Below are 17,444 nucleotides of genomic sequence, written 5' to 3' on the forward strand. Positions count from 1 at the left end.
TTTAACTCTTGAGTTAGGTTTCAGGTAGTTTCTTAATTTTATTGGTTGGGCCATAACCTTCCAGAAAACCAAACACACCAGTGTAGGTGTTTGAATGCCTAGTGCAGGGTGGGTGAGTAGAACTAATACCTTATTCCTAGAAGCCTTGGGGATGCTTCTTGGAAGAGGTGACTTTTTTTTTTAATATTTATTTTTGGCTGTGCTGGGTCTTTGTTGCTGCACGCAGGTGTTATAGTGAGTGGAGACTCCTCTCTAGTTGAGGCACTTGGACTTCTTACTGTGGCGGCTTCTCTTGTTAGGACCATGGGCTCTAGAGCGTGGGCTCAGCAGTTGGGGCACATGGGCTTAGTTGCCCCACAGCTGGGGAGATCTTCCCGGACCAGGGATTGAACCAGTGTCCCTTGCCCTGCAAGGCGGATTCTTAACTACTGGACCACCAAAGAAGCCTGAAGAGATGACATCTGAAGCAGGCTTTGAAAGGGGGTGAAAATTTGGATGGTAGAGCCGTTTAGGAAGAGGGGGCAGTGGGACCAAATCAGGGCAGTGTTGTATATATGACATTTGTGGGAGCAACACAGAATCGGGGTGGCTGCTTCACTGTGTACATGTTGGGTGAGGGTAGTTGAGCTGAAGCTATCATGAAAGGGTTGAACTCCTCACTAGAGAGTTTGGACTTGCTCTGGTTAAGTGGGCAGTTAGCCCTAAAGTTTTTGCAGGAGGGAAGCAGCATAATCAGATAGGTGAGTTGAGGGGGACGGATTAGGCTCACCATTTTCTTTTTTTTTTTTTTTCTCTTATATTTCTTTTTTTTTAATTAATTAATTTTTTATTGAAGGATAATTGCTTTACAGAGTTTTGTTGTTTCCTGTGAAACCTCAACATGAATCAGCCGTAGGTACACGTATATCCCCTGTCAGAAATAGAGGACGCTTCACGGATTTGCGTGTCGTCCTTGGCAGGGGCCGTGCTAATCTCTGTATCATTCCAATTTTAGTGTATGTGCTGCCGAAGCGAGCACTCTTGCGTTACTTTACTGTGTCATTGTTGTGCCCAGTCCAGAAGCCGCTGCCTAGCCCTAAATCCTTCGTGACCACGTGCTCTCCGCTTCTCATCCACACATATTTCCCTGTTCACTGATATGCATGGCAGACTCTTATTAGATTCAATGGTTAGTCCCACCTGAGACTTAACATCCTTCTTACTCAAAGTGTGGTCCATGGACCAGCCATATCAGCATCGCCTGAGAACTTGTTAGGAATGCGGAATCTCAGGCCTCGCCCCAGATCTAGATTAAAATCTATTCTAACAAGATCCTCAAGTGATTTCTGCGTCTTTTATGAAAGTTTGAGGATCACAGGATTAGAGGGGTTTTGTTACTGTTAATTTTGGTTGACCATGAAAACCTATGGAAATAATTTTTAAAAAAGGAATGTTTTTATAATGAGTGCTTTGACATAAGTGGAAGAAGAGATACTGTACAAATTGAGTGGCTAGCTTATCAGATGTAACCTTGACCTGTGACCAGATTCAGAAATAAGCATGTTGTTATCTATGTATTTTGGAATCGCGTCATGTCTAGAGCTACCGTTTAACTAGCCACCTGAATGCTCTGAGGAGAGTAACAATATGAAAAATATCCAGAGCTTTTCTGTTTCCCAGGGGGTGTTTTGAGATAAAATAGGTTTCTGGGAAGTAGCAGTTAAAGAAAATTGATTTGTACCCTGGATGTGAAGAGTCATGGTCAGGCTTTTAAAGTCCTGTTATAAACTTCCTTCATTTGGATTCATTGTACACCAGGAACAGTAAGTGGGTGAGACTCCAGGATAAGCTGTTTTAAAGGGCTTTACAGTTTTAAGCATATGAGGCTTTAACAAAGAGCTTTCACAGAGAGCTTCCCTGAGGGGTCCATCATCCGGGGACAATGGTCTTTTCCTAAAGCCTCACAGTGAATTGGTAGAAAGTTCTTGACCCTCTTCCTCAGATTGAGTTGCCTTTAAAAAAAAGTATGCCTGACGAAAATATGCCACTTTTTCATATAATGGGCCGCTCTGTCCTACAAATACGGGAATGTGAAAATCCGTTCTCTCTGCTGACCTCTTTCTTCTCTCCATTTCCCTTTCTTCTGTCTTTCTTATTGCTCCCTCCCCCCTGCTGCCCCCGCCCGTCCACCACTTCTCCTTTCATTATTTTTCGTCTCACTTCAGCATTATCTTTTTGTTCTGTTTTTCACATGCTAACCATCTGATCATTTCTATAACTCGATAAGCTCCCTGCTTTGTCTTTCTGGGACGAATTCAGAGAAGCAGCTTCTCAATTCCACTTGTAACACATGGAAAGTTCCTTGATTATGTCAGAGCTGCGGCAGCTGACTTGTAGCAGTGACTGAAGATGTCCCAGTGGCTGATTGATGTGCGGGAGATACAGCTGTATGGCAGTTCTCAGTGAGGGAGTTTTGCCCCCAGAGGACATTTGGCAATATCTGGAAAATTTTGGGTCGTCTCAACTTGGTGGGGAGATGCTCTGGCCTCTAGTGGGCAAAGGCCAGGACTATATCAAAACACGCTGCCATGCACAAGACAGCCCCCTCTCCCCTCTACAGCAAAGAATTACCCAACCCTAAATATCAGTATTGCCTAGATAAGAGACCCTGCTGCACGGCAAGGAGGCTGTAGTCCTCAAGTAAAAACTGTCTTTATTTATGGATATCTAAATATATATATAAATAATACCACACTTGTCTGGAAATTTACTTATTCATGTCCCTTCTTTTTTTTTTTTAAAGTATGCAGTAATAAATCTATGCTATTTTTAATTTTTATTTTGGTCACATGGCATATGGGATCTTAGTTCCCTGATGAGGGATCAAACCCATGCTGCTTGTGTTGAAAGTACACAGTCTTGATTACTGGACCACCGGGGAAGTCCCTCATGTCTCTTCTTATAATTGGGTGAATCCAGTGTTGAGGAGGTCAGCCTCATGGAAGGTGACAGGCCCTGGGGAACGAGACTGAACGACTCAGATTCAAGTCCCCATCCGTCACTCTCACCTGCCACCCATTTGACCTATTCATTTCACCTCTCTCAGTTTTAGTCTCTTTACCTGAAAAATGAGTGCTCTGAGATTCTTTCAAATTTAATGTTGCCTAGAACCCCCACCCCCACTCCTCCAGGCTCCTCTGTCCATGGGATTTCCCAGGCAAGAATACTGGAGTGGGTTGCCATTTCCTCCCCCAGGATCTTCCCAACCCAGGGATCAAATCCAAGTCTCCTGCATTGCAGGCAAATTCTTTACCACCTGAGTCACCAGGGAAGCCCAGGATAAAATTTTTCTAGTTTTCTTCTCATCTTCTTAAAAATGAAAATGAGCTCCAGTCCAGATTCAACGCATGAAGCAGGGCACTCAAGGCTGGTGCACTGGGACAACCCTGAGGGATGGGATGGGGTGGGAGGGGGGTTCAGGATGGGGGACACGTGTACACCCATGGCTGATTCATGTCAATGTATGGCAAAAACCACCACAATATTGTAATTAACCTCCAATTAAAATAAATTAATTTAAAGAATGAAAATGAGCATCAGAAACAGAGATATGATCCAGATATTATATTGATTGAGAGGTGCCCTTGACTGCTTGTTTCTGTTGGAAAGACTATGTAACTTGTTTTGATAAAAATAGGAAAGAAAAAATAGACAGGTTCTTTGATTTGCTTGTTATTAATCATAACATCAGAACCGCTTGCTATGATCACGCATAAAGAGATATGCTAAAGCATTGTGTTGTGGGGTCAGGCAAGGAGCAGCAAAATGCCCATTGTTTTCCTTTGCTGTGAATCTGTGTTCTTGTGATTTCAGGTGGGAAACAGACGGCAGGAATTCAGTGACACTCTAAGAAGTAAACATCCTGTTTTAGGACAGATGCCTTCAGTTTTACAGTCCAAGGGTGAGGGGTGGGGGTGGAGGGGGGGAATCACTACTGGGCTTAAATATGAGAAGGAAAATGCTCAACTATTGTTTGGTTTTCCAGTTTTTAATGTAAAGCATAGAGCAAGGCTTACGTTTGATACAGGTTCCCAAATCCCAAGATAACAGTCTTTCCTGTATTTCTGAATATGGATGGATCTAATCAACCTTTCAAAGGATGAAAGAACTTAAAAGAAGGCAAAATGTGGAAATACAGATGAAACAGTCAAGATGAAAGATTGGTGTCTGGTGTCTTGGACCACAAATGGCTAGTGTTCTTCATGAATTTCAAAAAGTATCTGAATGTGCTGTGACTCCTAATCCTGATTATGCCCGGTTTAGGCTTTGTGCAATATCAGAACCTTCTAAGTTATCTGGCTAAAATGAGAATTCCTTCAGTTGCAAGGAATTCAACTTCCAAGGCTTTTAGATGCTAGAATCTTAGCACACAGGGATTTCTGATGTTAGTACTAGAATGATATAAATAAGAAGTCATACTATGTTTATTTCTATAATACCTAAACTTGCCACTGTTTGGGAAACGGGAAACTCACTTCCTGTGACAGAAGAAAACACATCTGCCTATATTCATTCTCCTTCCTGCTGACATTTTTCATGATGAAATGTTATCTCTTTAGAATAATATATAAAATCTGAACCAGATGGAAAAAGGAAGCTTTCCTTAGTGCAGATTTATTATAGTCATTGAATTCAGAGGTGAGATTATGAAAAAGTAATATTAACCATATAGAGCCTTGACACCATGAATCTTCATTTTCCAAAATGTATTTGAGATTAGAATATCATATATACACATTCGTAACTTTATTTAAAGAGGTTTAAAACTCTCTCTTCAGGAATCTTACTTTTTTTATTCCTTTTTGAAATGACTAATGTAATTAATGTTGAAATAGTTTCTGTTTTGTTTTGTTTAATTGACTCTCATCACTTCCCTCTTGGAATGCCATGTTTTGTTTCCTAAAACTCTGTACCACAGCAGTGGTTTAAATGGTTGAAATCATTCTACTTTCGTTTCCACACGTTCAGATATGATTGTCATTCATGTAATCGTTTCCCAGAAGTTGTAAGTAGTCACACCAGATTTTAGTTACTGGTAAAGATTTTAGTTACATATAAATAGTAGCAATCTAAGATATTGGAAATGAAAGAAAAGAGAGATGAGTTCAAGGAAGACGGCTGTGATTCTTTTACTATCTGGGAAACTTTATAGTGAAAAGTGTTACAAAATCTTTCCATTGAGTTTGCAATCAACATTCCATCAAATTCAACTAACCTAACAGGGCAATTGAAATCAATCTGAGTAATTGTAACAAAAATGAGGCAAAGGAAGAGGGGTAAAGAACAGAGCAAAAATAAGATTTAAAACTCTAATCTTGGAAGAATTAAAGGCTATAATGTGAAACTAATATTTTTTAAAAGTAAAACCAAAGAAGAAATGGAGGTGCAGTACATCAGATAAAAGAGCCCAGTATTATCTTTGAAACATCCATCCTGGACTAGGAAAAATAGAAATGATAGTTTTAGAAGTCACTGAAATCCTGAATCAAAACTGTGTGTTTAAGGGAAGAGTGTAGGCTCCCAAGCAGAAGTTATTAATGTTTTTCTGACAGTGGAGGAATGAAACAACATTGATCATCACTGATTCACAAAGAAGAAAACTTGGCTGCCTGAGAAAACGCCTGAGGTTCTCTACATGTCAGAGGAAGGTAAACAGACATCACAGCCAGACTCCGTCACTTCGTCACCCTGCAGGCTTGGCGGGGATGGAAGTGATGACACCACTGTCGCCGCCTGGCCACTGCCACTGGCCACAGTTTGAGGTGTGCTTACTTTAGTGCAAAGCCATCCGCGTTTTGTATTTTCTTATACTATTACAGACCTGCTGTGAGATACTGTCCTGATTTTATAGGTGTGTGAACTGAGGTTTCAGAACAGTGAGGCACTTCGATTAAGATCAAGCAGCTAGTCAATGACGCATCCGTTATTTGATCCCAGATCCAGCTGAGGTCCAGGACCCGGGTGTCTCACCGTTTTGCTGTCGGGGCTGCTGTTTCTAAAAGAGCGTTGGAATCTGCGGTGCTTATGAATCCTGACCCGTCCTCCCCCTCCCACGTGTTACATTTGTCTGTGTCACAGTAAAAGGGCTATGGACAGAAGTGCATGGGAGCTAGGGTGTAGCATCACCACTGGGACAAATGCTTTAGCTTGTGAGCGTTCCGAGATTGTACAATTTGGGATTATTTCCTCGTTTGGCTTGGCTTTATTATTCAGTGAACACCCTGAGCAAGGGCCCCAAACAGCTGTTAGAAATGTGGAAGTTAGGCTTGTTTCCTGGGGAAGGAGATGATTTGCAGGATGTGAGGAAAGAAGAAGGACTCAATCTGAGTGCCTGTTTCCTGTTCTCGGTGCCTCGTAGCATCTGTCATCCCCAACGGAAACTCCATTCTAATGGTGAAAAGTGTGGAAGGCCTCAGCAAGGTTTTTCATTAGAGGCCTATTTATAGCATAAAAACTCCGATCTCAGACTGTAAGGAATCAGAGAATAATGAGTTACTGAGGTCCCTGAAAAATAATTTTTGGTGAGTGGCTGTATCTCTTTCTAATAATAATGGCCAGAATTCATTGGCTGCTTCGTAGGAGTAGTTTCTGTGTTAAGTACTCTGTATCCTTTCAGTATCCTCCCAGTAGCTCCATGTGTTGTTCCCATTTTACAGATGAGGAGTCTGAGACACAGAGAGACTAAGGAACATGTCCAGGGTCATACAATAAATAAGTGAGACAGGGGTTTAACCCAGGCCTTAACCTCCATACTGTGTGGCCCCCACTTCTTTCCCTGTGATATGAATGAGACTATTTCTCCTAAGTACTTAGGTTGGACTCTCTTGTGCATCTCCGCTCCCCACCACCCCTGCCCCTTCGGACATTTTAAATAAGTTTTAAACAGTTTTAGATTTTATATGAAATTGAGCTGATAATACAGAGTTCCCATATACCTTCCTCACAGTTCCCCTTGCTATTAACTTCTTACATGAGTATACACATTTATTATAAACATTGAACCAATACATTGTTAATGAAAGTTCATAGTCTAGTCACAGTTCCTTCTCTTTCTTTTTACCTAATGGCCCTATTCTCTTCCAAGACCATCCAGGACACCACATTACCTGCAATTGGAATATCTTCCTGGGTTCCCATCAACTGTGACCATTTTTGACTTTTCTTGTTTTTGCTGACCTTGATAGATTTGAGGAGTACTGGTCAGGTATATTTTAGGATACCCCTTTATTGTGCCTCCTGGGTGGTGCCTGTGGTAAAGAATCTGCCTGCCAATGCAAGAGACACAAGAGACGCAGGTTCTATCCCTGGGTTGTGAAGATCCCCTGGAGAAGGGAATGGCACCCCACTCCAGCATTAATGCCTGGGAAATCCCATAGATGGAGGAACCCAGTGGGTTATAGTCCATGGGGTCACAAAGAGTTGAACACAACAGAGCATGCACACACATAGCACCTCTTTATTAGAATTTTTCTTGTAATTAAGTCGACATTTTCCCTCATAGTTAGACTGAATTTATGAGGTTTTGAGAGAAATACCACAGAGATAAAATACCATTCTCATTACCTACTATCAGCGTGATTTATAATGGTTGATGTTGTTCTTGCTCATCCAGATGAAGTAGTTATTTTTCAGGTGAAAAGAGAAAGTGAAGTCGCTCAGTCGTGTCCAACTCTTTGCGACCCCATGGACTGTAGCCCGCCAGGCTCCTCCGTCCATGGGATTCTCCAGGCAAGAATACTGGAGTGGGTTGCCATTTCCTTCTCCAGGGGATCTTCTGAACCCAGGTCTCCCACATTGCAGGCAGATGCTTTAACTTCAAATGTCTTTTTCTTCCCTCTTCTTTCCATTCTGTGTTGGTTGGAAAGAAGTCATTATGCACAATCCTTTTGTTTTGCTCCCCTCTTTTCAGTTCAGTTCAGTCGCTCAGTTGTGTCCGACTCTTTGCGACCCCATGAATCGCAGCACACCAGGCCTCCCTGTCCATTACCAACTTCCGGAGTTCACTCAGATTCACATCCATCGAGTCAGTGATGCCATCCAGCCACCTCATCCTCTGTCGTCCCCTTCTCCTCCTGCCCACAACCCCTCCCAGCATCAGAGTCTTTTCCAATGAGTCAACTCTTGGCATGAGGTGGCCAAAGTACTGGAGTTTCAGCTTTAGTATCATTCCTTCCAAAGAAATCCCAGGGTTGATCTCCTTCAGAATGGACTGGTTGGATCTCCTTGCAGTCCAAGGGACTCTCAAGAGTCTTCTCCAACACCGCAGTTCAAAAGCATCAATTCTTTGGTGCTCAGCTTTCTTCACAGTCCAACTCTCACATCCATACATGACCACAGGAAAAACCGTAGCCTTGACTAGACGGACCTTAGTCAGCAAAGTAATGTCTCTGCTTTTGAATATGCTATCTAGGTTGGTCATAACTTTTCTTCCAAGCAGTAAGTGTCTTTTAATTTCATGGCTGCAGCCTCCATCTGCAGTGATTTTGGAGCCCCCCCAAATAAAGTCTGACAGTGTTTCCACTGTTTCCCCATCTATTTCCCATGAAGTGATGGGACCGGATGCCATCATCTTCATTTTCTGAATGTTGAGCTTTAAGCCAACTTTTTCACTCTCCTCTTTCACTTACATCAAGAGGCTTTTTAGTTCCTCTTCACTTTCTGCCATAAGGGTGGTGTCATCTGCATATCTGAGGTTATTGATATTTCTTCTGGCAGTCTTGATTCCAGCTTGTGTTTCTTCCAGTCCAGCATTTCTCATGATGTACTCTGCATATAAGTTAAATAAGCAGGGTGACAATATACAGCCTTGACATATTCCTTTTCCTATTTAGGGTGAGGTATTTACCCACCTTATTTGGAAAACTTCTGCATGGGAAATTTGTCTCCTCCATTTATTAATTTGAACTTCTCTGGTAGCTCAGCTGGTAAAGAATCCACCTGCAATGCAAGAAACCCTAGTTTGATTCCTGGGTTGGGAAGATCTGCTGGAGAAGGGATAAGCTACCTACTCCAGTATTCTTGGGCTTCCCTGGTGGCTCAGCTGGTAAAGAATCTGCCTGCAATGTGAGAGACCTGAGTTTGATCTCTGGGTTGGGAAGATCCCCTGGAGGAGGGCATGGCAACCCACTCCAGTATTCTTGCCTGGAGAATTCCACTTCTCCATAGTCTATGGGGTTGCAAAGAGTTGGGTACAATTGAGTGACTTTTACTTTATTAATTTATTCACTCTTTTGTTTACATTGGTATAAACTCAGACACAGTTGAGCCACTTTCACTTTATTTATTTATTCAGTCTTTTGTGTACACCAGTATAGACTTGTGGATATTCATTTATACTGTGGGATACAACACAGTGCTACTTTATGTATTTTGTTGCTCAGATTGTTTCATCTTTGATCATTGGGAGCTCTTCTGTTTGACTCCTGTGTCGCTTTCACACGCCCCTAGTATTGTGTTTGTCTGAGCCCATCTTGTAAGATGTTCTAGACTCAGCTTATATATTTCCCATCCCAGTCTTAGAATCAGCCGTTTCTTCAAGGAGACCTGTTTTATTTTTTATTGGAGCATGACACCAGAAACCAAGCTCTGGGTCTGAGGTGTGCTCATTGCTCCTGGGGTGTCATTCCTTTAGGCCCTCTCAGCTGACATGGCTAGGAAATATAGGTGTATATTAATTATGTGACTATATATGTCTGTACGTATCTTTACATATAACCATCAATATATGATGTTAAACATGAATTCTTCCTGATGTCTTCAGCTGTAATCCTTACCACATGGACCATTCTAGCCTCCTACCCTGGCTTATTTGTAAGTTTTCTCTCCAGCAGTGAGAAAGCTGGCTTCTACCCTCTTTCCGTTTACTTATTCAGTTCCACTGTATGTGTATAGCACTGTCAGAATCGTTAACTCACACCCCTGAAGAAAACAACTTCTCAGCTAGAACCCAGTGATTCTGTGCAGCTCCTTTAACCTTTAGTCCTTGATCTTACAGATGGCAATTGTTTTTTAAAATAATGAAAATAGCTCATGTTTTTGAGCATTCACTCTTCCCTAGGGACTGTTCTGAGTCCTTTATATGTATTATCTCTTGTAGGTCTCGCACCAACTCTGTGAGGAGGGATCTGTTATTACATCTACTTTACAGATGAGGAAGCTGAGGCATAAAAAGGTTAGGTTAGTCTAACCAGCCAGTGGGTCAGTCTGACTTCTGGAGAGTGTGTTTAGCAGCACTGGTAAACATGCACACTGCTCACGAAATATAGGCATTTAGGAGACGTCTTCGTTTTGTCTAATGGAGTGCATTCAGTGACGTGCTGAGGAAGGTTTGGTGCTATAGGGGTAAGTCTCTGCACAGTAATTCTCTGCAGTTTCTGCAGATTTGCCTTCAGATGCCAGGGCCTGTACGTGTAGTTTGGGAACGAAAGACAGGTGTGTAAACACTTGATTTTGAGTTATTGGTTTTGAGCTCATCTCCTCCTACTCTTGGCCCTTTCCCACCCATGTTTACTCTGTGTGTCCTTCCTGTTCCAGGCTTTTTCTTCCTCCTCCTTGCCCTGGAGCTTTTTCTCTGCTTTGACTGCTCCATGGCCCCTCACTGGCTTTTCCGCCCTGTGCTGACTTCAGGTGCATAGTTGGCCCTGACTCTATCTTTGTTTGCATTTGTTTCCCTGGTCTCTCTTAAGTTCTCTTTTACCTTCCCTCCCAGGGTTCTAATCCCTACTCAGTACCAAAATGTACAATGAAAAATCTACAAGAAAGCCTTGCAAGATTACCTTGGTGAGTCCAGATAATTTTTCCATCCTTTACGTGCTTTTTCAGGCAAAAATTGGGGGGAAAAAACAAAAATCAAAACCTCTCTGCACCTTCCTTTGTTCTTTGTCATCAGGAAAACCATCTAGCTAGGGGTCTCAGAGGCAGACTGTAACTGGCAGCCTTCCCGGAAACAGAAGAAAACAGTTTTGTGACCACGAGAGCCAGGTGGGAGGATCTAGTTCAGGGTCAGTGTCAAGGTTACTTGGCTTTCATTCCCTGGAGGGCAGAGTGCATTGGCTCCCACCCGAAGGGGCTGGCAGTGTCCCATGCTCCACTGCTTCAGAGGCTACCCTCGGCATGGATCTTTTTACCTTTTTGTTACCTATGTTAGGGAAAGTTCAAATTCTTGGAGAATATCCTAAAATAGAAAAATGTTTTGCTGCTTTTAAAAAATGTTTCCATGTCTTATTTTCTGCTGATGATTAAGGAACAATAAATTATTATCTCACATAGATTTCTGGGGAGAGAAAGCAGCTCTAAATGGACAGAGTTATTCTTTTTGTCATAATAATCCTATTTCTTGGCTTGGAAGTTTCACATCATGGGAGCAATGACTTCATGCCTAGGAGTTTTTTTTCATTAAACCTTTTGCCAATTCTAGAGTATTTTATTACCTATGGGATTTTTAAATGATTTAATGCATTTGCCTTAAGATCCCCATGTGCATTAAAAACCTCTGGTTTGAGCATAATAGCAGCCTAATGCTCACCTCAGTCAGCCCTCTTATTCTGCATTGCATACCTGAAGGTCCCTGAGAGTGATTCGAAGTTTTGTACTGTTTCCTTATACCTCTCACCTAAGACATTTGTCCAGTGTCTTCCAGTCAAATATTATTAAGTGTCATTTCTATTTGGCTAAGAAATTGAATGAGTATAGCAGATCTCATCATGCTCCATTTCTCCACTCTTTCCTTGTTCTTTAAACAGACCTTCCTTACGACTCTTAGAATTGTTTTGCATTCTCTCACCTCAGGACCTTTGCCTGTGCTGTTACCCCAGAGCCTTCACCCTGCTAATCCTCCCTATCCTTAAGGTCTTGTAACATCATTTACTCAGGAAGACGCTCCCGGGAGCCCTGACCAGGTTCATCTTCTCTGAAGGTAAATGCCCTCGACTCCCCTATTGTGACATTCATTACATGAGTAGTTTTTGTGAATATGGAAAATAAAGGACACTCGACAGATATTAGTTGGATTAATGAATTCATTTTCCCGAGGGAAATTTTTACTTTTATTAGAAGTAAAATCTTAGAAGCCGCCTCCAGGCCTGGGCATGACTTCCTCCCCTGCAGACCATTGTAGGTTGGAAAAAGTTCACATACTACAAGGATTTGCTTCTTGCCAAGAATGCCTGAGGTGGAGAAAGCGACCCTGGTTGTCTGCTCTGCCATCAGATCGGGATCCCTCCCACCCCAACCCCGTCCTTCTTAAGCAGACACACACTTTCCCTCGGGCCTGAGGATCTCTGCTCTGTACCCTACCAAGACTGCTTTGGAAAGGAAGTCTTGTGCTGGGCTTTGTCTTTACTGAGTTTAGGTCATGTCAGAGTCTTTCCATCTGGCTTCCGAAGTTGCTTCTTCAGTCTGCACAGATCATTTAAGAAGCATGTCTTGTAGATCAGTGGTCCCTAACATTTTTGGCACCAGGGACCAGTTTTGTGGAAAACAATTTCTCCCTGAACAGGGGAGGAGGGGAATGGTTTTGGTATAATTCAAGCATGTTACATTTATTATGCCCTCTACTTCAGTTGGTAAAGAATCCGCCTGCAGTGCAGGAGACACCGGTTCAATTCCTGGGTCGGGAAGATCCCCTGGAGAAGGAATAGGCTACCCACTCCAGTATTCTGGCCCGGAGAATCCCACGGACTGTACAGTCTGTGGGGTTGCAAAGAGTCGGACACGACTGAGCGACTTTCACTTCACTTCACTACTTCTATTATTATTACATCAGCTTCTCCTCAGATCATCAGGCATTATTAGATCCCAGAGGTCGGGGACCCCTGTTTTAGATTATGTTAAGCGTTATGTTCCTGAATTGATCTGTCCTGAGGAGGATGCCTCAGGGGTGTGTGTGTGTGTGTGTGTAGATGCCACAGGGCTGTGTGTGTGCATGTGTGTGGTAGTTGCTTACAGTGATTCTTTCAGCAAACCTGGAGCAACAAGTGTTGTAGAAGTATGGTTTGTATCCTGTGTCACACTTTCTGTTTTTTGTGGCAACTTTTTTGAGTTCTTTCCATGAGCGCTGATTGATTTTCATTGAGCCACACCTTTCTTAATCCCTCCCTTTTGTGACTTATGGCTAGTAGTCTTACGACTGCTAACAGTCATGTTTCTCTCCATATATCTCAATATCCGTATTGGCATTATGTCACTTGAAACTCAACCGATCAGTGTCAGGTCGATGATGACAGGTGTCATTGTCTCTCCTCCAGGTAAGGGTCAGTGGAGCTAAGTGACTGGTCCAGCTCCTGTTGTTCATGGGTGGCACAGTGAGGACGGGAACCAGGTTTTTCTTCTTGAATCTCATATTCTGTGTACAGAGCCAAGTAGCTTCTCTAGTTTAATTGTTACACCTTTCCTGTAAATTTTTGATTTTTAACCAGGTCTTCTCTTTATTATTAAGGTTCTCTACATCTTTCCAACTAACCAGAATGTACATTAGATCTTAGGAGTGGAGCCAGGAAAAGTAAGGGGGAAAAGCCATTGGCCAGTAACCGTGTGGTCTCTGTCATGATATTCTGACGTTGCATTCCTTTTTGAAATTTTCAAAGTTTCACATATTATCTGCTTCTAAGTCTATCAAGAACAGAAAGTTTCTTCCCAGGACTGGTGAACATAAGGGTACTGTGAGCTTCGGGCTCATGTGCAGGCCTGTGCAGAAAGCCTGCCTCCCCGGGATGCTGATAAACGCTCTGCTGATAGGGGGGCGGGGGTCTGCCTTGTGTTGTACTGTGCTGTCTGAGTCTTTCTCTTCTTCTTCCTCTGCCTTCATTTCTCATCTGTGTGAAAATGCTTTTTCTAGCTGATTGGTCGTGAACTTTCAAAGCCTTCTTGGGCTAAACTATGGGAAGGGTACTGTCACAAAAGGTAAAATGAGTAGATTACCAGAGTTAGTAGAAAATATCAGTCTCAGAAGGATGAAACGTACATCTAAAGGCAAGTCCAGTATGGATTAGGGTCCCTCTTGAAAACTCGCCCAGACTTTCTGGGGCTACAACTTGCCATGGGAGTAAGTTCTAGATAACATGCCCTACAGGAATACACCAGTACACAGGCATGTTAACAAGGATTTGCATTTTTTTTTTAGTTGTAATTATGAGAACCTAACAATAACTTTGACGTGTGGATCACAACACTGGAAAATTCTTCAAGAGATAGGAATACCAGACCACCTTACCTGCCTCCTGAGAAATCTATATGCAGGTCAGGAGGCAACTGTTGGAACTGAACATGGAACAATGGACTGCTTCCAAATTGGGAAAGGAGTATGTCAAGGCTGTATATTGTCACCCTGCTTATTTAACTTATATGCAGAGTGGTGGTGGTGGTGGTTGGTGGTTGGTGGTTTAGTCGCTAAGTCGTGTCCAACTCTTGTGACCCCTTGGACGGTAGCCTGCCAGGCTCCTCTGTCCATGGGATTTTCCAGGCAAGAATACTGGAGTGGATTGCCATTTCCTTCTCCAAGGGATCTTCCCGACCCAGGAATCGAACCCAGGTCTCCTGCATTGCAGGCAAATTCTTTACCAACTGAGCTATGAGGGAAGCCCTGATGTGAAATGCTGGGCTGGATGAAACCCAAGCTGGAATCAAGATTGCCAGGAAAAATATCAGTAATTTCAGATATGCAGATGACACCACCTTTATGGCAGAAAGCAAAGAGGAACTGAAGAACCTCTTGATGAAAGTGAAAGAGGAAAGTGAAAAAGTTGGCTTACAGCTCAACATTCAGAGAACTAAGATCATGGCATCCGGTCCCATCACTTCATGGGAAATAGAGAAATAAAGGAAACAATGACAGACATTATTTTTTTGGGCTCCAAAATTACTGCAGATGGTGACTGCAGCCATGAAATTAAAAGACGCTTGCTCCTTGGAAGAAAAACTATGACCATCCTAGACATCATATTAAAAAGCAGAGACATTACTTTGCTGACAAAAGTCCGTCTAGTTAAAGCTATGGTTTTTCCAGTGGTCATGTATGGATGTGAGAGTTGGACCATAAAGAATGCTGAAAGCCAAAGAATTGTTGCTTTTGAACTGTGGTGTTGGGGAAGACTCTTGGGAGTCCCTTGGACTGCGAGGAGATCCAACCAGTCCACCCTAAAGGAAATCATTCCTGAATGTTCATTGGAAGGACTGATGCTGAAGCTGAAACTCCAACACTTTGGCCACATGATGCGAAGAACTGACTCATTGGAAAAGACCTGATGCTGGGAAAGATTGAAGGTGGAAGGAGAAGGGGCAACAGAGGGTGAGATGGTTGGATGACATCACTGACTCAGTGGACACGAGTTGGTGATGGACAGGGAGGCCTGGTGTGCTGCAGTCCATAGGGTCGCAAAGAGTCAGACACCACTGAGCGACTGAACTGAACATTAACTACCTGTGCACTAGTAGAATACCTATATTAATTATGGCGTGTGCATGCAGTGTGACCCTGAGAAACAGTGAGAGCTGGAGGCAGTGGATAGAGAGGCGTGTGTATGTGTATATCTATACACACATACTATTCGTGGGGAAAAATCCATGGTTCATACATATTTCATCTATTTAAATATATGTATACGTATCCATAGAAAAGCCTAGAAGGATATACTCCACACTATTAACATAAAGTCATAAGAATAGGATAGAATTAGGATGAAGGGGAGTAGATATTGTTGTTTTAGTTTATACACATTAATATTTTTTCAATAAGTAATCAGTCTTGTAACTTTAACAATTACGATGGGTAAAGGAGTTAATGAAATATTGATATCTTTAATGTCTGTCTTTTACTGAAATTTTGCATTTCTTCCTGGGTTTTCTGCTAGGTTATGAACCTCTGAGGGGTCATGAGGATCACTGAGTTGCTGGTCTCACTCTTGGTTGGGTGCTGTTCTTGATTTTTAATTGTGTGAATGTGGATTATCATTCTTCCATGTCTCTTTTTCGTCAGTGTCACTGAAAGAGTATTTTCTCACTGACATAGTAAAGAATAGTGAGCTGTAGTACTAATTCAGTTAAATCGCCCTTCTTTTGGGAAGTGCAGAACTGTTCTGTGAGAGTCAATATAAAAGGACGCAAGCATCAGGTTTTCCTAGATTCTGGCTGTCACCCCACCTATGTGCCTACCCCAGCTCTGGGCTCATTGCTTATCAGCAAAGAAGGGACATTATTCATAGAAAAAGTCATCTTCCTTATAAAAATGAAATATTAGAATGCTGCGTCATCGTTTTCTTCTTCAGTTCATGATATTTGGTTTTGGTGAAGAAAGGAGAAATAATGTGCTGTGTGTGGGCTTAAAAAATTGAAGTCTGTCACTTTTTGGGGGGAGTATTTAGGGCTTCAGCATATGAATTCAGAGGGACTCAGCATTCATACATAACAATGTATTGATAACAAGTAAACCAAATATGGAAGGTTCACTGGCTAGTAGCTCATTAATTTCATTTTACTTGTGCTTTCAATTAGCCCCAGATGCCAGATTAATTTCTTCTAGCATTTTGCAAGGGAATGAAACTTTTGCTTTTCTTTTTAATTCAATCTGGACTAAAGATTTAGAAAATATTGAATTATTTCTAATTTTTGAAATGCCAACTTCAATGGTTCTCTGCCATTTATTTCTTCTGTTACTGTGGGATTATAGTCTTCATGTGCCTTTTAGTAAAACAGTGGTCTCCGCAGCAGTGAAAAGAGTTAATTTGTTTTTCTTCTGGGTTTGTACTTCAGTTCCAAAAGTTACACATTAAATTGTCTTTAGCTGCATTTATGCCTTGATCGTCGTCCAGGTCTCTACTATTAAATTGAGACTTGTGAAATTTGGGCACACCTGTGAAAGCCCAGCCTGCAGTTTCATATATATGGACCATAATGGCTTTTAGTTTCTTTACAGTTTGTTGACTAAGCAAGCAATTTGAAGTATAATTAGATGATAATTTTAAATTTGGGAAAAAACCCTACCCCTACCTCAAGAAAAACCCTACCCCTCAACCAGGGTTCAGTCCTTGGGTTGGGAAGATCTTCTGGAGAAGGGAATGGCAATCCACTCCAGTATTCTTGCCTGGAGAATTCCATGGACAGAGAAGCCTGGCGGTCAACAGTGCATGGGATCACAAAGAGTTGGACACGACTGAAGCGACTTAGCAGACACAAGTGATTTCATAGTCACCAGGTCACTTTATCTTCACCTACCTTGAGAATGTTTTTTTTGTTGTTTTAATCACTCAGTTGTGTCTGACTCTTTGCGACCCCACGGACTATATTCCGCCAGGTTCCTCTGTCCACAGGATTTCCCAGGCAAGAATACTGGAGTGGTTGCCATTTCCTCCTCCAGGGAATCTTCCTGACCCAGGAATCAAACCCACGTCTCCTGCATCGGCAGGTGGATTCTT

General features: G+C 42.3%; 1 protein-coding gene and 1 non-coding gene across 6 annotated transcripts in view; one reads left to right on the plus strand and one right to left on the minus strand.

Annotated features, from left to right (window-relative positions):
- RGL1 (ral guanine nucleotide dissociation stimulator like 1) overlaps positions 1–17,444 on the plus strand; it is a 171,035-nt gene that overhangs the window by 101,763 nt on the left and 51,828 nt on the right. The window lies entirely within an intron of this gene.
- LOC138090936 (U6 spliceosomal RNA) lies at positions 916–1,018 on the minus strand. The gene has a single exon (XR_011145907.1). It is a non-coding gene; the product is annotated as a U6 spliceosomal RNA (small nuclear RNA).

This window comes from Capricornis sumatraensis, chromosome 14 (genome assembly GCF_032405125.1).
Source record: "Capricornis sumatraensis isolate serow.1 chromosome 14, serow.2, whole genome shotgun sequence".
NCBI classification, from domain to species: domain Eukaryota; kingdom Metazoa; phylum Chordata; class Mammalia; order Artiodactyla; family Bovidae; genus Capricornis; species Capricornis sumatraensis.